The sequence below is a fragment of the Salvelinus sp. IW2-2015 genome, linkage group LG25 (genome assembly GCF_002910315.2).
Source record: "Salvelinus sp. IW2-2015 linkage group LG25, ASM291031v2, whole genome shotgun sequence".
NCBI lineage: Eukaryota > Metazoa > Chordata > Actinopteri > Salmoniformes > Salmonidae > Salvelinus > Salvelinus sp. IW2-2015.
This window is the reverse complement of record NC_036865.1, coordinates 402,672-426,652: the sequence shown is the minus strand read 5'-3', so window position 1 is coordinate 426,652 and position 23,981 is coordinate 402,672. Positions and strand designations below refer to the sequence as shown.

Here is a 23,981-nt window from a genome sequence, read left to right as displayed (position 1 = left end):
GACTATGACTTTTCAGATTACCCAGCAGTGCTATTTGCATAGTTAACTCCAGGTAAATGTAGCAATTCTTTAGTTATTCCTGCGACCAAAAACAAGCTACATATGGACAGTATCAAAATAAATAATCAAATGATTCTGTCTCTGAGTTTTGAATCAGGCGTCATCTTGTTTATCAGTTCATAAACCATGTGCCTTGAAAACCAGCTATTTTGCAATCTGTATGGCACATCTGTCCATTTTTTGGTCCATAAATGAAACTGGTATACTTTTTTATTTATCACAATTTTCTTTAGCCAATTTTGGTCTTTAATGTAGGGGTTCCTCACTTTCTCCCCCTTCCTTTTGCCTTTTCCATTTTTGGACAGAGCAGACATTTCCATATATTTTTGTTAGCTGCATGAGTGACATAACTCCAGCAGTCCGATTTATGATATATTTTAAAAGATTATACTGTTAAAAACATTTTTATACAAAAATAATGAGTATCTTTGATAATAATTAGTATAAATAATTAGCGTAATTAGTACKTATCAATGACTATATTTGAGTTTAACCATTATATTTGTTGTAATATGTGTACTGTCTTTTCTGGTGGATTAAATTGAACTTGCAACCAACTTTTTATGGCTTGTTTTAAAAATAGCGATATTAGAGATMATTTTATTTTTAAATAACCAAAAGTTGTAATRTGAATAAAGGGAAAAAGGCCATTCTTGAACACGGTGTGAGCCATTCTTACTAATCTGCTAGAGAACCAGTTCCGATTTAGGTATAGCTTTTGTATGACTTTAGTGAGAGGTCTAATGCTTTAATATTTAATAATTTCTGCCCTCCGAATTCATATTAATTACATAAATAGGCCCGTTTAATTTTGTCTGGCTTGCCACTCAAAAAAAAAGTAATCTTTTTTCTCATATCATTTAAAAAACAAGTTGTTTAGGTGTAGGCAAGACCATAAGTAAGTAGGTAAACTGGGATATGACTAAAGAGTTAATCAGGGTGATTTTTTCACAAATAGACAGGTATTTTCCTTTCCATGGTACCAAGATCTTATCTATTTTTGCTAACTTTATATTAAAATATGCTAGTGATATCATTTATTTCTTTCGGGATATGAGTACCTAGTATGTCCACTTCACTGTCAGACAATTTTATTGGTAAACTACTCAGTCATTTCTTAATGAACCAACACTTATCATGATTTTTTTGTAATCCAGAGAGGTTAGAKAATGTATCTAGATCCTCTATGATCCAAATTGTGGATTTAAATGTGAACATGTATCATCAGCATACAATGACACAGGCTGGTTGCTCTGCCAAACTGAGCAATCGGGGGAGAAGGCCTTAGTCAGGGAGGTGACCAAGAACCTGATGGTCACTCTGACAGAGCTCCAGAGTTCCTTTGTGGAGATGGGAGAAACTTCCAGAAGGGTAACCATCTCTGCAGCACTCCACCAATCAGGCTTTTATGGTAGAGTGGCCAGACGGAAGCCACTCCTCTGTAAAAGGCACATGACATCTCGCTTGGAGTTTTCCAAAAGGGACTTAACTCTTATAACTACCCCCCCTTCTTTCAATTTCCGCCTGAAGACATACCCAAATCTAACTGCCTCTAGCTCAGGCCCAGGAGCAAGGATATGCATATTCTTGGTACCATTTACATTTTACATTTTAGTCATTTAGCAGACGCTCTTATCCAGAGCAACTTACAGTAGAGTGCATACATTTTATTAAATTTTTTTTTTTTTACGTACTGAGACAAGGATATCCCTACCGGCCAAACCCTCCCTACCGGCCAAACCCTCCCTAACCCGGACGACGCTATGCCAATTGTGCATCGCCCCACAGATCTCCCGGTTGCGGCCGGCTGCGACAGAGCCTGGGCGCGAACCCAGCCCAGCCTGGGCGCGAACCCAGAGACTCTGGTGGCGCAGCTAGCACTGCGATGCAGTGCCCTAGACCACTGCGCCACCCGGGAGTTGAAAGAAAACACTCTGAAGTTTGTGTAAATGTGAATTGAATGTAGGAGAATATAACACAATAGATCTGGTTTAGATAATACAATGAAAAAACCATAAGTTTTTTCTTTTTAATTGTTGTATCATCATCTTTAAAATAAACAAGATAAAACAAACATTCAGATATGAATATGGGGACAATTTCAGTGAAAAACATAAGAGGGCAACAGTACTTGTGCAAAGTTTCAGAATGATAACTTCCAAAATGAGTGTGCTACATGACATTTATCATGAAGTCACCCAGGTGTCCAACACAAGTAGCCCAAATGTACCCAAGTAGCCAAATTGGTGAAGGTATACATTTTGAAACAAATAACTATATACAAAATACCAAAATGGTATTCTAACACACCCCCTTCTAACACACACCCCCCAAAAAATGGAGGGYAYAAAATGGGGGGGGYAAWWWWAAYYAAAAAWATATATACATTTACAAAATAACATGGGTAACTATTTACACACTTTCAATATTTGAAAGACCCTCAGTCCTCTATCAAATCAAATCAATTTATATAGCCCTCAAGAGTAAATATGAACAGTTTACCTCTAGATGGCCCGGGAGGTGTGGAGCCAGAGACAGCAGGGGTCCAGCTGGATGAACCAGCTTCAGAGGGGGATGGACACACGTTGGGGATGGACAACTTGGCGGCAGACACACGCATCTCGACCATGCTCCCTCTAATCCATAATATGTAGACTGAGTTGAGGAAGCATGCGCTGGAGGAAGTATAGCCAATGTGTACTTTACACATTTCATTACATTTTTATATATTGCAAATAAAATGTAAAAACAGTCACAAATAATATTTTATATTATTAATTTCAAACAACGGCATTAGCATGAGAAGAACTTACCAGTCCAAAACAATGTCCTCTCCGTTCKAAAAATATGCTTCCATTTGAGTCATGGTCGCTAACTMAGTCGTCTTCCAAAAGCATATGTTTCACTTTCACYATCAATTTCCTCTATAATTTTGTCTACATTCGTATATCTAGTCTTAGATTTAGCTTTCCCTGACTTATTCGCCATGATGTTCGATTTATAAACATCTGAAAATGCTTGTTACCGAAACAGTGCTGTGCGTAATGAGTTTGGTTCCTTCCAGTATGATTCTTCAATGGCGAATGACGATCTTTACGCCAGAGTTTAAGTACAGTGGGGTTGGTCTTTCCAACACAAACATTACATAGTTGCCGTTTTCCTCTGCTCATATGGCTATCTACCCAGCTAGATTTCAAGACGATCAGTGGTCCATTGGGTTAAAATACAGGTCAGTCAACGAAACAGGCGGTCATAAATCTGGTGCACAATGAGGTCGTTACTTGTTGTTTCCAATCGTTTTTTTCGGGTCAATACGTCCCGCGAAATGACCCATCAAGTTGGTTGGGTTACAAAAACAGTTGATTGCAAGGAAACCAACATGACTGGATAAAGTCAGGTTTAGTCTGTGTTTACCATCGAATGTTTCATCGAAAATTGAATGACACGAAATTCAACGAGATAAGCGTTCACAAAATGTTTCGTGTTAGGCTATAAAAATGGATTTAACCGAACAAAAAGCCATTCATTTGTGTACAATGAGCCCTTGGGATTGCAAAACAGAGCAATATCTTCAAAGGTAAACAATTTATTTCAATGCAATCTGTGATTTTGTTACCTCTGTCATGGTTGAAAAGGTAGTTTGGTATGGGGCTCTGTGCTCAGATAATCGCATCGTATTTCTTTCGCAGTAAATCCTTTTTTAAATCTGACACGCAGTTCGATTAGCAAGATTCTAGGCTTTTGAAGCATGTGAGACACTTGTAATTTTGCATGGAATGTTGGTAATATGACTATTTTGTGGCCATCACCGTATGTTGTCGAATTCAAACCCGTATCCGAGATCCGTAGATCAGAGAAGTTAATAAAGGACTCTTTGACCATGAAAAACAAGATTCTCTAGTCTGATAAAACCAAGARTGAACTATTTGGCCTGAATGCCAAGCGRCAAGTCTGGATGAAAACTGGCACCATCCCTACGGTGAAGCACGTGGTGACAGCATCATMKTGTGGGGATGTTTTTCAGTGGTAGGGACTGGGAGAATAGTCAGGATAGAGTGAAAGACGAACAGAGCAAAGTGRAGAGAGATCCTTGATGAAAACTTGCTCCAGAGCGCTCAGAACCTCAGACTGGGGCGAAGGWTCACCTTCCAACAGGACAACGACTCTATGCACACAGCCAAGACAGCGCAGGAATGGCTTCGGGACAAGTCTCTGAATGTCCTTGAGTGGCCCAGCCAGWGGCCGGTCTTGAACCCGATCTAACATCTCTAGAAAAACCTGAAAATAGCTGTGCAGCGATGCTCCCTGTCCAACCTGACAGAGCTTGAGAGAATCTGCAGAGAAGACTGGGAGAAACTCCCCAAATACAGGTGTGCCAAGCTTAAGTGTCATACCCACGAAGACTCGAGGCTGTAATCTGTGCCAACGGTTCTTCAACAAAGCACTGAGTAAAGGGTCTGAATACTTATGTAAATGTAATATTTCCGTTTTTATTTTAAAATATTTGAAAACATTTCTAAAAACATGTTTTTGAGTTGACATCATGGGGTATTGTGTGTAGATTGATGAGGATTTTTTCAAATCCATTTTGGAATAATGCTTTAACGTAACAAAATGTGGAAAACGTTAAGGCCTGAATACTTTCCGAATGCACTGTAAATTCCAGTCATACTTTATAAAAAGCCTTTTCAAAGTCAGCTATGAATACCAGGCCTGGTTAGTCAGATTTTTCATAGTGTTCTATGTTTCCAGTACTTGTCTAATATTTTCACCYATGTATCGTCCATGTAAAAAAAARTGTCTGATTAGGATGAATAATATCCGACAATACTTTTTTATTTCTATGTGCTATGCACTTTGATAGAATTTTTGCGTCACAACACTGAAGTGTGAGGGGCCTCCAATTTTTTTATGGACTGGATGTGTAAGGGTCGACGCTGGAGACGAGAAGCAGGTAAAGGGAGTGAACATTTAATAACCACGGACAGGAACAGACTATGGACAGCGTCTGGACAGGGGAAACGGAAACGACAATAATGCTGACACGGGAATGAAACAGAGGAAACAGACAGATAGAGGGAAGGCAATCAAAACATGAAGGAGTCCTTGTGAGTCCAATGAGCGCTGATGCGCGTAATGATGGTGACAGAGAGGGAGAGAGAGAGAGCGGGAGCAGGTGTGACAGGATCTTTATATTTACCACCTCGGTCCTCTTTCGGTAATATTGAAATCATACCTTCTTGTTGAATATATGATAATCTACCATTTGTATAGGAGTGGTTAAAATATGCTAATAATTGTCTTCTGAGTACATCAAAAAAGGATTGATATACCTCAACTGGTATGCCATCCAGCCTTGGAGTTTTCCTGGACTTAAAGGCTTTAATTGCATCAAGAAGTTCCTCCTCTGTAATTTGGCCTTCACATGAGTCTTTTTGTACAGCTGTTAATTTAACATTATTATTCTTAATTTTAAATGTTATTGTTTTTGTTGTAGTTTTTACGCCCTTTTTCTCCCCAAACAACTCCCTAATGGGCTCGCGAATCATGCATCCTCCAGCTGCACCAATGTGTCTGAGGAAACACCGTTCAACTGACGCCCTATGGGACTCCAGGCTGTACTGATGCCGCAAGACTGCAATGCAGTGCCTTAGACCGCTGCGCCACTAGGGAGGCAKATTTTACATTATTAATATAAAAAAATCCTTACAATTAACTTCGGTTAGTGAACGAAAACATATGCTTAATAAGGATCCGCCTAAAATGACATAACCAAATCTTACTGCCGGTAGCTCAGGCCCTGAAGCAAGGATATGCATATTCTTGATACCATTTGAAAGGAAATACTTTGAAGTTTGTGGAAATGTGAATAGGAGAATATACCACCTTAGATCTGGTAAAAGATAATACAAAGAAAAAACCAACAAATTGTTTGTATTTTTGTACCATCATCTTTGAAATGCAAGGCCATAATATATTATTCCAGCCCAGTTGCAATTTAGACTTTGGGCACTAGATGGCAGCAGTGTATGTGCAAAGTTTTAGACTGATTCAGTGAAATTTTTGTATCAATACTGCCCACATGTGCCTAATTGGTTTATTAAAACCTTTTCAAGTTCAAAACTGTGCACTCTCTTCAAACAATAGCATGGTATTCGTTCACTGTAATAGCTACTGCATTTCTGTAAAAAAAATTGTATCAAAACTGCTCACATGTGCCTAACTGGTTTATTAATAACTTTTCAAGTTCAAAACTGTGCACTCTCTTCAAACACTAACATGGTATTTGTTCACTGTAATAACTACTGCAAATTGGACAGTGCAGTTAGATTAACAAGAATTTAAGCTTTCTGCCAATCTCAGATATGTCTAATCGCATTAGCCTACGTTAGCTCAACCATCCCGTGGACGGGACACCGATCCTATTAAAGTACTTTGCTTCCTCTTTTGAAAATATTGTTTGGTGAAACATTTTTGGAAGCATTTGTATGTTGAAGATAAAAAAAATTGAAAAATGAATTTTTGCTTCATTTTTATAATATATTACTCTTGATCTTTCTTGAATACGTTATTTTTGTTTTTCCTCTAACTTATTCTGTGCCTCTTTGGTACAGTTTMTATTGCTACCTATCAATACTGTTAGTCCCTCTATTTCATTTGTTAATATGAACTCTTTTGACCTAAATTACTTTTGTTTGAAGATGAGTTTTGAATTGTTGGCCRCTAAAGGCACATTTAAAAGTGTCCCCTTTAATTTACTTAACCATCTCCTTCTCTGCCTCTCCTTTTCCTCTTATCTGTCCATCAGTGAGATTGTTAGCAGGAGACTGAGGTTAGACTCTGAGTCAATTTGGGAGACCAATCTCTGTCTTTCTCTCTCTCACTCACTCGCTCTCTCTGTCTCTCACTCTCTCGCTCACWCTCTCTCGCTCTCTTTATTTTCGTCTCTCTCTCTCTGTTGCTCTGTCTCTCTTCGTCTCTGTCTGTCTGTCCCTCCCTCCCCCAGGTCCCCACAGATGCATTAGGTAAGGGGTGAACACAATTGCAGCGTTAGATTTACATTGTGCTTCCTCCATTGTGAGGCCTCTATCAAAGGTCATCCAGGCCAGGATTTATCTCTGAGACCCACAGGAGATCCGAGACACAAATTTACTCACCGTGTCACCACCCCATATGCCCAGACTGCCGGGCTAGAATGGGAGGGGCAGAGCGTGTCTCCTCTCTCATTCCCTCTCTCTGTCCCGGTCTCTTACAGTCTCCCTCTCACTCCCCTCCTCTCTGTGTGTGTGTCTGTCTGTATCTGTGTCTGTATCTGTATCGTGTGTGTGTGTGTGGGTGTGGTGTGTGTGTGTGTGTGTGTGTGTGTGTGTGGTGTGTGTGTGTGTGGTGTGTGTGTGTGTGTGGTGTGTGTGTTGTGTGTGTGTGTGAGAGTGTATCATCTTGGATACAGAGAGAGGAGTGTATCCATCTTGGCTGTGCTCATGATTCATAGTTTTACTAAATGGGGTCTGTATTCGGTTCATGTTAATGGTTGTTCACTAGTACATTACGTTTCTCACTGCCTCCCTCTTTTCCCTCTCTATCTGCGCTACCCAGTCCTTCTCTCTTACCCTCTCTTACTCAATCCCTCTCCCCTCTCTCGTCCCCTCCTCACACCTTCCTCCCTCTGTACCTTCTCTAAGTACTCCCCCCTGTACCTCTCTCTTCTCCATCTCCCTCTTTTCCTCTTTCGGTCTTCCTCCTCCTATGTCCCCTCACCCCTCTTCTTGTCCCCTCTTCCCCTCTCTGCCACTCTGTCTGTCCTCTCTCACTCCTCCTCCTCATTCTCTCTGCCCCTCTCAGTCCTCTCTCATTCTCTCCTCTCTTTGTCCGCCTGCTAACTGACTATCCCGTCTCTCTCTCACCCTCTCTTACTCCCCACTTGTTCCCTCCCTCACTCCCTATCTTTTACTCACTCCTTCACTCGCCCTTTTTCCCATCTCCTCACTCCCTTTCTCGTGTCCCCTTCCCAGCTGTGCTGCTTTCTCTCTCTTTCTCCCTCTTCTCCATCTGTTCTCTATGTCCCTCTCTATGTCCCATCTCTCTGTACGCTCCCTGAATTCCTCCTTCTCTCTGTCCCCTCTAACTACACTACCCTGTCTGTCCTCTATCTGACCCTCTATTACTCCCCCCCTCCATCATTCCATCCCCTCCCTCTCTCCCTATCTCTCTCCCTCTCTAACTGCCCTATCTGTCCTCTCACATCCCCCTCTCCCCACCGCTCCCCTCTCTGCCCATCACTCTCTCTTTCTCTATCCCCCTTTCCTACTCCCTTGCTCTGTCCCCTCTCTAAATGCACTGCCCACCCCCGGCCCCCTTCCTGTCATCCCTCCTCCTCCCTCCCACGCCCTCACTCCTTACCTCACTAACTCCCTCTGTCCTTCTTTTGTCCCCTCCCCACACCACACAACTCCATCCCTCTCCTAGTACCCTCTATGCGGTGCAGTAGTGAAATGTCAAGTGCTACATTTGCATGCATATTAACGGGGTGTGACGGAGGCGAAGCCTGGGGTCTCCCAGACTCTCCGATTCATCAGCTGTCACAGCGAAGGTCAGGGGGAGAGAAAGAGAGAGGGAGGAAGAGGTAGAGGGAAGAGGATGAGGGAGAGAGAGAAGAGGGAGAAAGAAGGTGGAGGAAAGAGGAGAGAGGGAGAAGGGCAGAATAGAGGGAGGGGGAGAAAGGAGAAAGTGGGGAGGGAGAGAAAGGAAGAGAGAGGGAAGGAAGGGGAGAAGGGGGGGGCAGAGGGAACGTGGGGCTCACATAGTATCTTGTCTTCATGGAGAGCTACTGGATGGGTTTGGCTTTTGCTCCAGCCCTACACTAACACACCTGATTCAGCTAATGTAGGTCCTGAGGAGTAGCTGATTAGTAGAATCAGGCATGTTAGAATAAAGTTGGAACAAAATCCTGCACAAAGCCTCATAGCTCCTCTCTCTCCTCTCTCTCTGCTCGCTCTCTCTCTCTCTCTCTCTCTCTCTCTCTCTCTCTCTCTCTCTCTCTCTCTCTCTTCTCACACAGACATACACAGACACACTGCCACACACACAGCCATCCAACCACCCACCCACCCACACTTGTCCCTCTGTGGCCTGATAGTGATGTGATGAACTGGATAACAAAAGCAGTTAGCTACAGCGCCACTGAAACACAGACAGACATCCACTATGCTGTACATGCAATATGCTTACACACACAGTCCTGCCCTAACATCATATTCTAACTGGCATCTGTCGTTTTCAGTTTGCTAGTTGTTATGTCTCGTGAGTTTCATAACCCTGTCTTTATAACAATGCAATAATGATGAGACGGTGGACAGGAATCAGTTCAACCAATTATCTAGAACGTGCTCATCTCAACATATAGAACCCCCGTGATGCTCTGRGGCACAACCCCAATACATCCTCCCCCCATACTTTATTTGTCCCCATTTTGAACAACAGTCATGGAAGGGGACCGTGAGCCCCTAGGCGATGACTTCTGGGTCAGGGTGTCACCCAGTAACAGTTTCGGTCCACTCAAATAAAATAKAAGTCAAAACTGTTGGTTCTGTCGGTGTTGGTCTACTCAACAGTAACTGATCTGTGTGCCGTCTCCAGGTAACGTCCTCTGCAGTAACAACATGGTAGTTACATAGGTGTTACTATGTAATTACATGGTAATTAAAGTTGTAGCGCTATCAGTTATTACACAGTTGGAACAAGGAATGTGTGATGACACATCCCCTTGCTGAATGTTATTTCACATGTGTAATTACTGATGTTATTACATGTTTTTTTTGTTCCAGTACGTAACTAATGTTTTGTAATGACATGTTTGAAAGTCACCTGTGAATTAGCATGTTAATAATAACTCTAACCAAAATCTGACCTCGTGTATGGTGTCCATATTAGGACGCTCTCGGTAAGAATTGCATCATTGTCCGTAGGAGTTGAGTCATTGTCAGTAGGAGTTGAATCATTGTCAGAATCAAAATCAAATCAAATTTGATCAAATGTTATTTGTCACATGCGGTGAATYCAACTACAATGGTTGTGGAGGGATGTAGACAGCCGTGAAGTCTATTTATTGAAATAAATAGACAGAGGTGCTAGRAAACATTAGTTAGATAGCTAGCTAGTTACTTAGCAGCGTGCTACATCATCCAGCATAACTTCTGTATTCAAAAGTGAAATATATTACATAGKGAATGTATCCTCTCTCCTCTGTCAACATTGTGAACAAGATTTATGAATAGTTTATAATGCATTTACACATGTTTAAATAACTGMTCATAATGTCATTACAAACCCTTTATAAACCCTTTACAAATGGAACCATATTGTAAAGTGTTACCAGTGGGCTAGATCTCAGAAAGAGTTGAATCATTGTCAGTAGGTCAAGCTAATGTCAGGAGGAGTTGAGTCAGTAGAAGTGGAGTAGAAATAACGAAGAGTCGAGTCATTGTCAGTAGGATTTTAGTTGATCTCAGTAAGAGTTGAGCCATTCTCAGTAGGTGTTGCATCAGCCTCAGTAGGAATTTCCTCAAAGATTATCCTAGATCTATTTCATTCTTACCTCCTATCCTAGATCCATTAATTAACCCTTTCCTTGCTTCCTTTCCTGCTTTCCTACATCCCTTTCCTCCTATACTCCCTTCCCTCCCCTCGTATGCTTCCCTATTTGCCTTTCTTTCTATCATTACCGCTTTCCTAGCATCCTTAACTTCTCTGGGGCAGGTGGGACGCAAATGTCCGGCATATAGCCAGGGACCGGCCAATAGCCAGGGAAAATACAGCGCACCATATTCAAATAACGTGATATAAAAATCAAACTTTCATTAAATCACACATGTAAGATACCAAATTAAAGCTACACTCGTTGTGAATCCAGCCAACATGTCAGATTTCAAAAAAGCTTTTCGGCGAAAGCATAAGATGCTATTATGATGATAGCAAACTATCGGTAAACAAACGAGTAGCATATTTCAACACTGCAAGCACGACACAAAACGCAGAAATAAAATATAAATCATGCCTTACCTTTGACGAAATTATTTTGTTGGCACTCCAATATGTCCCATAAACATCACAAATGGTCCTTTTGTCGATTAATTCTGTCGATATAATATCCAAAATGTCAATTTATTTGGACCGTTTCATCCAGAAAAACACAGCTTCCAACTTTTGCCAAGTCACTACAAATATATATCAAAAGTTACATGTAAATTTACCAAAACATTTCAAACTACTTTTGTCATACAACGTTAGGTATTTTTAAACATTAATAATCGATCAATTTGAAGACGGGATGATCTGTGTTCAATACAAAAAGAAACCAAACTGACGCAACTTTTTTCATAACGTGACTCTCTCCAAAAACTTACTTCATGTGACCCTCATTTACGATAGCCATACTTCTTCACTACACAAAGGAATAACCTCAACCGATTTCCAAGGACTGGTGCCATCCAGTGGAAGCGGTAGGAACTGCAAGCAAGTCCATTAGAAATCTGGTGTCTCTAAAAAAACTAATTGAAAAGACAGTGACATCAAAGAAATACAAATTCTGAATGGTTTGTCCTCAGGGTTTTGCCTGCTACATAAGTTCTGTTATTCTCACAGACATGATTCAAACAGTTTTAGAACTTCAGAGTGTTTTCTATCCAGATCTACTAATAATATGCATATCTTATATTCTGGGATGAGTAGCAAGCAGTTGAATTTTGGCATGCTATTTTTCCCGAAAGTGAAAAAGCTGCCCCCTGAAACTATGTCTAAAGCTATGTCTGGTCACAGCCTGAGGAAGCCATTGGAAAAGGAATATGATTGATACCCCTTTAAATGGAAGAAAGATGGGCCAGGAAACACAGATTTTATAAAATAATAATCACTTCCGGGTTAGATTTTCTCAGGTTTTCTCCTGCATAACAATCCGTTTTGTTATACTCACAGACAAATTTTGACAGTTTTGGAAATGTTGGAGTGTTTTCTATCCTAATCTGTAAATGATATGCATATTCTACGATCTGGACCTTAACACCCATCCCGGATCCGGGAGCATCCTCATCAGTAAAAGCTGACTAGCATAGCCTAGCATAGCGCCACAAGTAAATAATAGCATATAAATATCATGAAATCACAAGTCCAATACAGCAAATGAAAGATAAACATCTTGTGAATCCAGCCATCATTTCCAATTTTTAAATGTTTTACAGCGAAAACACAATATTTTTCTATTAGCCAATAATAGCCAATAGCCAAAGACTCAACCGCATATTTTCACCATGTTTCTACCGCATAGGTAGCTATCACAAAACCGACCAAATATAGATATAATTAGTCACTAACCAAGAACAACTCCATCAGATGACAGTCTTATAACATGTTATACAATACATTTATGTTTTGCATTGCAGCTACCATCAAAAATATCACCAAAGCAGCCAGAATAATTACAGAGAGCAACGTGAAATACCTAAATACTCATCATAAAACATTTTATAAAAATACATGGTGTACAGCAAATGAAGATAAACATCTTGTGAATCCAGCCAATGTTTCAGATTTTTTAAGTGTTTTACAGCGAAAACACAATATAGCATTATATTAGCTTACCACAATAGCCAAACACACAACCGCATTTATTCACCGCATAGATAGCATTCGCAAAAACCAGCAAAAGATATAAAAATTAATCACTAACCTTGACCAACTTCATCAGATGACAGTCTTATAACATCAGGTTATACAATACACTTATGTTTTGTTAGAAAATGTGCATATTTATAGCTGCAAACCGTGGTTATACATCGTGAATATGTAGCATCGATTCACCAGAATGTCCGGAGCTATTTTGGACACTCACCTAATCTGACCAAAGAACTCATCATAAACTTTACATAAAAATACTGGTTGTATGGCAAATGAAAGATACACTGGTTCTTAATGCAACCGCCGTGTTAGATTTTTAAAAAATAACTTTACCATAACAAACAGCTTGCGTTATTGCGAGACAGCGCCCGCCAAAACGGCAGAGAATAGGAATAACATTTTCACAAGAAATACAAAATAACATCATAAATTGTTCTTACTTTTGTTGAGCTTCCATCAGAATCTTGTACAAGGAGTCCTAGGTCGAGGATAAATCGTTGTTTGGTTTTAGAATGTCCTTTTCTCCTGTCGAATTCGTGCCACAATGCTAGCCAATGTTGATGACGTTCCAGTTTCTCTCGACGCAAAGAACGGAAAACTCCAAAAGTCCCAATAAACGTTGAATAAACTGATGAAACTCGGTTGAAAAAACCTACTTTATGATGTTTTTCTAATATGTATCAAATAAAAACAGAGCCAGAGATATTAGCCGTGTATACCGAACGCTTATCATAAGACAATATGGAGGTGCTTCCCGCGCCTAGGTAGAGAAAGGAAATTCTGTACACGTCATTCCAAGAGCTCTTGTTCGACCTCAGATCAAGCTAGACACCCCATTCCACCTTCCACTGCCTGTTGACATCAAGTGGAAGGCGTATGAAGTGCATGCATATCGATAAATATTAGGCAATTGAATAGGCAGACCCTGAACAGAGCCTCATTTTCAGATTTTTCCCTCCTGTCTGGAAGTTTGCTGCAAAATGAGTTCTGTTTTACTCACAGATATAATTCAAACAGTTTTAGAAACTTGAGAGTGTTTTCTATCCAATAGTAATAATAATATGCATATTGTACGATCTAGAATAGAGTACGAGGCAGTTTAATTTGGGCACAATTTTTTCCAAAGTGAAAACAGCGCCCCCCTATTGACAAGAAGTAAAAAAAAAGAAGAAATTATAATAGTCAAGAGGTTATGGAACTTTTGGACATTTCGTCACGTTATAGTGGACGCGCTTTGTGACTTTGGAATTGTTTACCAAACGCGCTAACCAAAGTAGCTAATTGGACATAAATAACGGACATTATCGAACAAATCAAGCATTTATTGTGGACCTGGGATTCCTAGGACTGCATTCTGATGAAGTTCATCAAAGGTAAGGAAACATTTATCATGTATTTTCTGGTTTCTGTTGACTTCAACATGGCGGCTAAATTTGGCTATTGTTCTGAGCGCCGTCTCAGATTATTGCATGATTTGCTTTTTCCGTAAGTTAAAAAAACTATCTGACACAGCGGTTGCATTAAGGAGAGGTATATCTCTAATTCCATGTGTATAACTGTATTATCATCTACATTTATGATGAGTATTTCTGTTGAAACGATGTGGCTATGCAAAATCACTTGATGTTTTTGGAACTAGTGAATGTAACGCTCCAATGTAAACTCAGATTTTTTTTATATAAATATGAACTTTATCAAACAAAACATGCATGCATTGTGTAACATGAAGTCCTATGAGTGTCATCTGATGAAGATCATCAAAGTTAGTGATTATTTTATCTCTATTTCTGCTTTTTGTGACTGCTATATTTCGCTGAAAAAATGGCTGTGCTTATTGTGGTTTGGTGGTGACCTAACATAATCGTTTGTAGTGCTTTCGCTGAAAAGCATATTTGAAATCGGACACTGTGGTGGGATTAACAAGAAGTGTATCTTTAAAATGGTACGTGTATGCTTGAGGAATTTTAATTATGAGATTTCTGTTGTTTGAATTTGGCACCCTGCACTTTCACTGGCTGTTGTCATATTGATCCCGTTAACGAGATTGCAGCCCTAAGAAGTATTACCAATTGTGCTATGTGTGTGTTTTTTTCTCGCATTATTTGTAACTTATTTTGTACATAATGTTTCTGCCACCGTCTCTTTTGACCGAAAAGAGCTCTGGATATCAGGACAGCGATTACTCACCTCGTACTGGATACAGATTTTTTCTTTAACGAGTCAAACATGAAGGATTTACTTCAGACACCCTACAAGCCCACATCCCTGTCATTCGCAGGAGAAAGAGACAGAGGTATCCTTGAAAGAATCCGACTGCAAGTGCCTCTACCATCAGTCCTATTAGCCAACGTACATTCATGTGGACGAGCTACGATCACGAATATCCTACCAACAGACATTAAAAACTAATATATCATGTTTCACCGAGTTGTGGCTGAACGACTACATGGATAAAATACAACTGGCAGGGTTTACTCTGCATTGCAAGATAGAACAGCTGCCTCCGGTAAGACAAGGGTGGTGGTCTGTGTATATTTGTAAACAACAGCTGGTGCACGAAATCTAATATTAAGGAAGTCTCTAGGTTTTACTCGCCTGAGTAGAGTATCTCATGATAAGCTGTAGACCACACTATATACCAAAATAACTTTCATCTATATTTTTCGGAGCTGTCTAATTACCACCACAAACCGATGCTGGCACTAAGTCCTAACTCAATCAGCTGTATAAGGCCATAAGCAAACAGCAAAATGCTCATCCAGAGGCAGAGATCCTAGTGGACGGGACTTTAATGCAGGGAAACTTAAATTAGTTTACCTCATTTCTATCTGCATGTTAAATGTACAACCAGAGGGAAAAAACTCTATACCACCTTTAGTCCAAACACAGAGACACGTAAAAAGCTGCCCTCCATTTGGCAAATCTGACCATAATTATATCCTCCTGATTCCTGCTTGTAAGCAGAAACTAAAGCAGGGAGCACCAGTGACTCGGTCAATAAAGAAGTGGTCAGATGATGCAGATGCGAAGCTACAGGACTTTTTTGCTAGCTAGCACAAACTGGAATATGTTCTGGGATTCTTCCCGATGGCATTGAGGAGTACACCACAACAGTCACTGGCTTCATCAATAAGTGCATTGATGACGTCGTCCTCATAGTGATTGTACGTACATACCCCAAACAGAAGCCAGGCAACATCAGGCAACAGGCAACATCCGCACTAAGCTAAACGGTAGAGCTGCCGCTTTCAAAGAGCATGACTCTAACCCGGACACTTAAAAGAAATCCCGCTATGCCCTCAGACAAACCATCAAAACAGGTAAAGCATCAATACAGGACTAAGATTGAATCGTACCCAACCGGCTTCGACGCTCGTCAGATGTGGCAGGGCTTACAAACTATTACAGACCACAAACGGAAGCACAGCCGAGAGCTGCTCAGTGACACGAGCCTACCAGACAAACTAAATTACTTCTATGCTCGCTACGAAGCAAGCAACACTGAAGCATGCATGAGAGCATCAGCTGTTCCGGATGACTGTGTGACCACATCCATAGCCGATGTGAGTAAGAACATAAAACAGGTCAAAATTCACAAGGCCCGGGGCCAGGCGGATTACCAAGACGTGTACTCCGTGCATGCGCTGGACAAATGGCAATTGTCTTCACTGACATTTTCAACCTGTCCCTGACTGAGTCTGTAATACCAACATGTTTCAAGCAGACCACCATTTTCACTGTGCCCAAGAACACAATGGTAACCTGCCTAAACGATTACCGACCCGTAGCACTCATGTCTGTAGCCATGAAGTACTTTAAAGGCTGGTCATGACTCACATGACTCACACCCTAGACCCACTAAAATTTGCATATCATCCACCCCAACAGATCCACAAATGATGCAATCTCTATTGCACTTCACACTGCCCTTTCCCACCTGGACAAAAGGAAAAACTATGTGTGAATGCTATTCATTGACTACAGTTCAGTGTTGAATACCATAGTGCCCTCAAAGCTCATCACTAAGCTAATGACCCTGGGACCAAACACCTCCCTCTGCAACTGGATCCTGGTCTTCCTGACGGGCCACCCCCAGATGGTAAGGMTAGGTAACAACACATCTGCCACGCTGATCCTCAATACGGGGGACCCTCAGGGGTGAGTGCTCAGTCTGCTCCTGTACTCCCTGTTCACCCATGACTGTATGGTCAGGCACGACTCCCACACTCCCACACTCCCACACACTTAAGTTTGCAGACGAGACAACAGTGGTAGGCCTGATCACCGACAACGATGAGACAGCCTATAGGGAGGTCGTCAGAAACCTGGCCGTGTGGTGCCAGGATAACAACCTCTCCCTCAATGTAATCAAGACAAAAGAGATTATTGTGGACTACAGGAAAAGGAGGACCGGCCATGCCCCATTCTCCTCGACTGGGCTGTAGTGGAGCAGGTTGAGAGCTTCAAGTTCCGTGGTGTCAACATCACCAACAAACTGTCATGGTTCAAACACACCAAGATATTTGTGAAGAGGGCACAACAAAGCCTATTCCCCCTCAGGAGACTGAAAAGATTTGGCATGGGTCCTCAGATCCTCAAAATGTTCTACAAATGCACCATTGAGAGCATCCTGACTGGTTGTATCACTGCTTGGTATGACAATTGCTTGTGCCTCCGACGGCAAGGCACTACAGAGGGTAGTGCGTACAGCCCAGAACATCATTGGGGCCAAGCTTCCTGCCATCCAGGACCTCTATACCAGGCGGTGTCAGAGGAAAACCCTAAAAATTGTCAAAGACTCCAGCCACCCTAGTCATAGACMGTTCTCTCTGCTACCCCACAGCAAGATGTACCGGAGCGCCAAGTCTAGGTCCAAAATGCTTCTTATGAGCTTCTACCCCCAAGCCATAAGACTCCTGAAACGCTAATCAAATGGCTACCCAGACCAATCCACTTTACGCTGCTGCTACTCTCTAGGTTATTATCTATGCATAGTCATTTTAACTCTACCTTCATGAACATATTACCTCAATTACCTTGACTAACCTGTGCNAATGCACCATTGAGAGCATCCTGACTGGTTGTATCACTGCTTGGTATGACAATTGCTTGTGCCTCCGACGGCAAGGCACTACAGAGGGTAGTGCGTACAGCCCAGAACATCATTGGGGCCAAGCTTCCTGCCATCCAGGACCTCTATACCAGGCGGTGTCAGAGGAAAACCCTAAAAATTGTCAAAGACTCCAGCCACCCTAGTCATAGACMGTTCTCTCTGCTACCCCACAGCAAGATGTACCGGAGCGCCAAGTCTAGGTCCAAAATGCTTCTTATGAGCTTCTACCCCCAAGCCATAAGACTCCTGAAACGCTAATCAAATGGCTACCCAGACCAATCCACTTTACGCTGCTGCTACTCTCTAGGTTATTATCTATGCATAGTCATTTTAACTCTACCTTCATGAACATATTACCTCAATTACCTTGACTAACCTGTGCKCCCGCACATTGACTCTGTACCTGTACCTCCTGTATATAGCCTCGCTACTATTATTTTACTGCTGCTTTTTAACCATTTGTTATTTWAAAAATTGTACTTATCTATTTTTTACTTAACCCTTATTTRTCCTCAAACTGCATTGTTGGTTAAGGGCTTGTAAGTAAGCATTTTACTGTAAGGTTTACATCTGTTGTATTCGGCGCATGTGACAAATAACAAAAATCGTTTTTTGGGGTAACTSTACTTTACTGTTTGTATTTTTATTCWACTTTTACTTCACTACATTCCAAAAGAAAATMATGTACTTTTTACTARATACATTTTCCCTGACACCCAAAAGTACTCTTTACATTTTTAAGGCTTTGCAAGAAAGGAAAATYGTCCAATTCATGCACCAGTCAAGAGAACATCCCTTGTCATCCATACTGCCTCTGATCTGGCGCTCACGGACTCATGAAACACAAATGCTTAGTTTGTACATRTTGTTTACGTGTTGGCATTCTCTCAACCATCACATCCAGGCTATAGTGGCTTACATTATTATTATATATWTWTTTTTTACCCAACCTTTATTTAAACACCATAGTTGAGTTAGTTTAGCTGCTTTATTGGTTAATGCATCATAGCAGTGGTGCACTTGGTGGCAGGAATGTTTTCCTGGCACACGTTAGGTCCCTTGATACCAACTGAGCAATGTTCCCATGCCCTGAGTTCAGGCTGTTCTGGAAGCAAAGGGGTGTCCGACCCGGCAGTAGATGAGTTTACCTAATAAACATTTTCATACTGCTCCCCCGTGGGAATCGAAACCCACAGCCCTGGTTTTGCAAGCGCCATGCTCTACCAACTGAGCTAKACAGGATCTTTCAAACCAGCGACCCTTTTTTCGCTTCCCTGCCCCGCCTTTCAATACATTGATGTCAGAAGTGGGGTGGTGACTGTGGGGCCATTGAAARGTGCAGCCCGGGATGTGCGAGAGGACCAAGTAGTCAAAGCATGGCGACGTGCCTTCCCATTCGCAGTGTAGCAATCCTCACTATATGAGCCACACTTCTATTTCCACCAAGTCAGTTACCCTATTGGTGTGATGTGTATGGGGTTTTCCTTTCACTCCAGCGACCCAGGTTGGCTTCCCTGCACCACTGTTCGCTACAATATCATGAATGRATATGTAGCAACTCCAGATACCCCTTTTAATGAGAGGCCAGTGTTTTTGTGACATGCAGGTTTTAGTGATATACCATGCTGTGGCACTGCAGCTGGATGCATCTAAAAATGTAGTCTTTATTTCAGCAAATGGTATTATTCTCTTGGACATTTCCAGCATCTAACAGTAACCACAGCTGTCTCTGAAAGGTAGTTTAATCATAACTATACATTATACCTCATAATGTTCAAAGGAAATTTGTGTAAATGTAACCTGTTTACTGTTGCTGCAACCAGCTTTGCTTCCTCCACTGTCTCTGCCCCCCTACTGGGCAAAAACCAGTTGTCCTCTGATCGCAAATACACGTGATACACCGCCTGAAAAACAAACCAGGGGTGCATTCAGCAGGATGGAACTTTTTTGTTTGATTACAAGACAGCAGACAGATACACCGGTAAATTGAATGAATGTATTATTCCTATAATTGTACTCATATTTAAAGAACCATAAATCATTTAAATTCAATAAAAATTCAATTCAACTCCCACTGACTCTACTTCTGCTGAGACTACTACTCTCTGACACAGCTTTTATTGACACTTTTGTTCAGTCTCAGCTGGGACACATGGTTTCCGTGAGTGGGGGGGGGGGGGATAGAGACATGTGGCTGGTGGGTTAGGGATTGATAAGAGGTTGGGGTGAAGACCCACTATGTAATTTGGACAGGGGCACTAAACTCCCATTGACACAACTTTTACTGATGCTGATAGCATATTTGTAACCTAAGCTAGTGTTGCGTCATTTGGATTTGGGGAATCTACATGCAGCAGCAGTGTCTTAGACGTACCGGCGCAAACGTTTTCAACAAAGAGGAAGACAGGTAGCCACTTATTAGCTAGCTAAGCGTGTCTCTCTTCTCTAACAGAAGGAGCTACATAAATACCACCCCCCCACACAGATTTACTTCTCCTTCTCCTATAAACCAACAAGGCCGTTAATCTGACATCAATCCGGTTACAACTTGTATGTGCTTCTGTGCGGTTTGTTGCTAACCTTACTTTGCTACCTGCCAACTTTATGGTTTTTAATTATTCGTTTTATTTAAATGTTTTCCTTCGCTCAACTTTTTCATTCAACTTTTTCCTTCCGATTGCTTTATCTGGACGTGGCAGGCAGGTCCTCCATCAGCCGAAGTCTAATAGTACATTTAAACCTTATGCCAATGTAACAGGGTTGGTTATGTTTCCACTTGCCTCTAAAGAAATGTGTATTTGATGTTCAAGCATTCTTATTGGTTAGTTCAACTCTGATGACAATAAGGGGTGTTGTGATTGGCCCCGCTTGCAGATAGGGGGAGATCGCGAACGTCAGGTCTTCCCAGTATGAAAATGTGATGCAAGGGGTAGGTCACGTTCTGAATACTGTTTTCTATTTTCTATTTTACAATGTGTACAAGTTGGCTGTACGTTACTGATTTTATACATGTGTGGGTATATTGTACCTGTTAGGGATTGAGGGGCTTTCTGGGATGTGCTTTGGCATATGATTGCTGTAAATAATTGTGTTAGCTAGCATACACCGATGTCATGGTCACATAAGCCACGGCTAACACAGTTGTCTTCATGCTACAGATTTTGCCATCGACAGCCATCAACACTGTTAAGCCCTGCACAACTAACGTGCTGTTACCCATTTAACAACAGGTATTTACACATGTTATATTTTGTATTGTATTTTGGTATTTTGTTCGCCCAGTATGAAAATGTGATGCAAGGGATTTTGCCATCGACAGCCATCAACACTGTTAAGCCCTGTACAACTAACGTGCTGTTTCCCATTTAACAACAGCAACAGAAATAAATGATGCTCAACTGGGACCACTGGCTGATGTGATTTATTATGAGAAAACACAACGCATGGAGAGTAAATTATACATCTGTTACACCTTCTAATTGCAGTCGCTGTACTCATAATATACAGGAGAACGATTGCCTTATGGCAAGGATAGCTGTGCTGCAAGCCCAGATTCAGACGCAATCGTTAGGCAAGGGTAATTTAAGTGTAAGAAAGGATGAAACCGCGTCTGTGCCTCCAGTAAGTACAGATAGTAGTATGAATCCCCTCGCACAGTCCCCGCAGCCAGACAGTTTTCTCATGGCTTCTGGAGGGAAATGCTATAGGAATGCTCAACCGGTGTCGCTCATTCAGCCGACAGAAAATGTTAACCGGTTCTCCCCATTAAGCAACTGGTAAGAGCCAGAGGCCAAGTCTTCTCTGGTCTCTCCTCCTCCCATAACGGGGTCTGAGATGCCGAAGCCTCCCACCATTAGCTCTGACAAATTGAAAACCCTAGTCATTGGCAACTCCATTACCCGCAGTATTAGACTTAAAACGAATCATCCAGTGATCATACACTGTTTACCAGGGGGCAGGGCTTCCGACGTTAAGGCTAATCTGAAGATGGTGCTGGCGAAGGCTAAAACTGGCGAGTGTAGAGAGTATAGGGATATTGTTATCCACGTCGGCACCAACGATGTTAGGATGAAACAGTCAGAGGTCACCAAGCGAAACATTGCTTCAGCGTGTAAATCAGCTAGAAAGATGTCAGCATCGAGTAATTGTCTCTGGCCCCCTCCCAGTTAGGGGGAGTGATGAGCTCTACAGCAGAGTCTCACAACTCAATCGCTGGTTGAAAAACCCAGCGCATTCTATCTGCCCCTCCCAAAAGATAGAATTTGCAGAAAATTGGCCCTCTTTCTGGGACTCACCCACAAACAGGACCAAGCCTGGTCTGCTGAGGAGTGACGGACTCCATCCATGCTGGAGGGGTGCTCTCATCTTATCTACGAACATAGACAGGGATCTAACTCCCCTAGCTCCACAATGAGATAGGGTGCAGGCCAGGCAGCAGGCTGTTAGCCATCCTGCCAGTTTAGTGGAGTCTGCCACTAGCACAGTCCGTGCAGTCAGCTCAGCTATCCCCATTGAGACCGTGTCTGTGCCTCAACCTAGGTTGGGCAAAACTAAACATGGCGGTGTTCGCCTTAGCAATCTCACTGGAATAAAGACCTCCTCCATTCCTGTCATTATTGAAAGAGATTGTGATTTCTCACATCTCAAAATATTTTTTTTTATTTCACCTTTNGAGGGAAATGTTCTAGGAATGCTCAACCGGTGTCGCTCATTCAGCCGACAGAAAATATTAACCGGTTCTCCCCATTAAGCAACTGGTAAGAGCCAGAGGCCAAGTCTTCTCTGGTCTCTCCTCCTCCCATAGAGGAAGCCTCCCACCATTAGCTCTGACAAATTGAAAACCCTAGTCATTGGCGACTCCATTACCCGCAGTATTAGACTTAAAACGAATCATCCAGTGATCATACACTGTTTACCAGGGGGCAGGGCTTCCGACGTTAAGGCTAATCTGAAGATGGTGCTGGCTAAGGCTAAAAATGGCAAGTGTAGAGATTATAAGGATATTGTAATCCACGTCGGCACCAACAATGTTAGGATGAAACAGTCAGAGGTCACCAAGCATAAGCATAGCATCAGCATGTTATTCAGCTAAAATATGTCGGCATCGAGTAATTGTCTCTGGCCCCCTCCCAGTTAGGGGGAGTGATGAGCTCTACAGCAGAGTCTCACAACTCAATCGCTGGTTGAAAAACCCAGCGCATTCTATCTGCCGCTCCCAAAAGATAGAATTTGTAGAAAATTGGCCCTCTTTCTGGGACTCACCCAAAAACAGGACCAAGCCTGGTCTGCTGAGGAGTGACGGACTCCATCCTAGCTGGAGGGGTGCTCTCATCTTATCTACAATCATAGACAGGGATCTAACTCCCCTAGCTCCACAATGAGATAGGGTGCAGGCCAGGCAGCAGACTGTTAGCCATCCTGCCAGTTTAGTGGAGTCTGCCACTAGCACAGTCCGTGCAGTCAGCTCAGCTATCCCCATTGAGACCGTGTCTGTGCCTCGACCTAGGTTGGGCAAAACTAAACATGGCGGTGTTCGCCTTAGCAATCTCACTGGAATAAAGACCTCCTCCATTCCTGTCATTATTGTCATTATTGAAAGAGATTGTGATATCTCACATCTCAAAATATTTTATTTATTTAACCAGGTAAGCTAGTTGAGAACAAGTTCTCATTTACAACTGCGACCTGGCCAAGATAAAGCAAAGCAGTGCCACAGAAACAACAACACAGAGTAACACATGGAATAAACAACCGTACAGTCAATAACACAATAGAGAAAAAAGAAAGTCTATGTACAGTGTGTGCAAATGGCATGAGGAGGTAAAGCAATAAATAGGCCATAGTAGCAAAGTAATTACAATTTAGCAGATTAACACTAGAGTGATAGATGTGCAGATGATGGTCTGTGTGAGTAGTGATACTGGTGTGCAAAAGAGCAGCAAAGTAAATCAAAACAATATGGGGATGAGGTAGGTAGATTGGGTGGGGTATTTACAGATTGACTATGTACAGCTGCAGTGATCGGTTAGCTGCTCAGATAGCTGATGTTTAAAGTTAGTGAGGGAAATGTAAGTCTCCAGCATCACTGATTTTTGCAATTCGTTCCAGTCACTGGCAGCAGAGAACTGGAAGCAAAGGC

General features: G+C 41.9%; 1 protein-coding gene across 1 annotated transcript in view; it reads left to right on the top strand.

Annotated features, from left to right (window-relative positions):
- The window catches only part of LOC139022965 (cadherin-23-like), a 251,346-nt gene that overhangs the window by 169,139 nt on the left and 58,226 nt on the right, over positions 1-23,981 (top strand). The gene's annotated exons all lie outside the window — the stretch shown is intronic.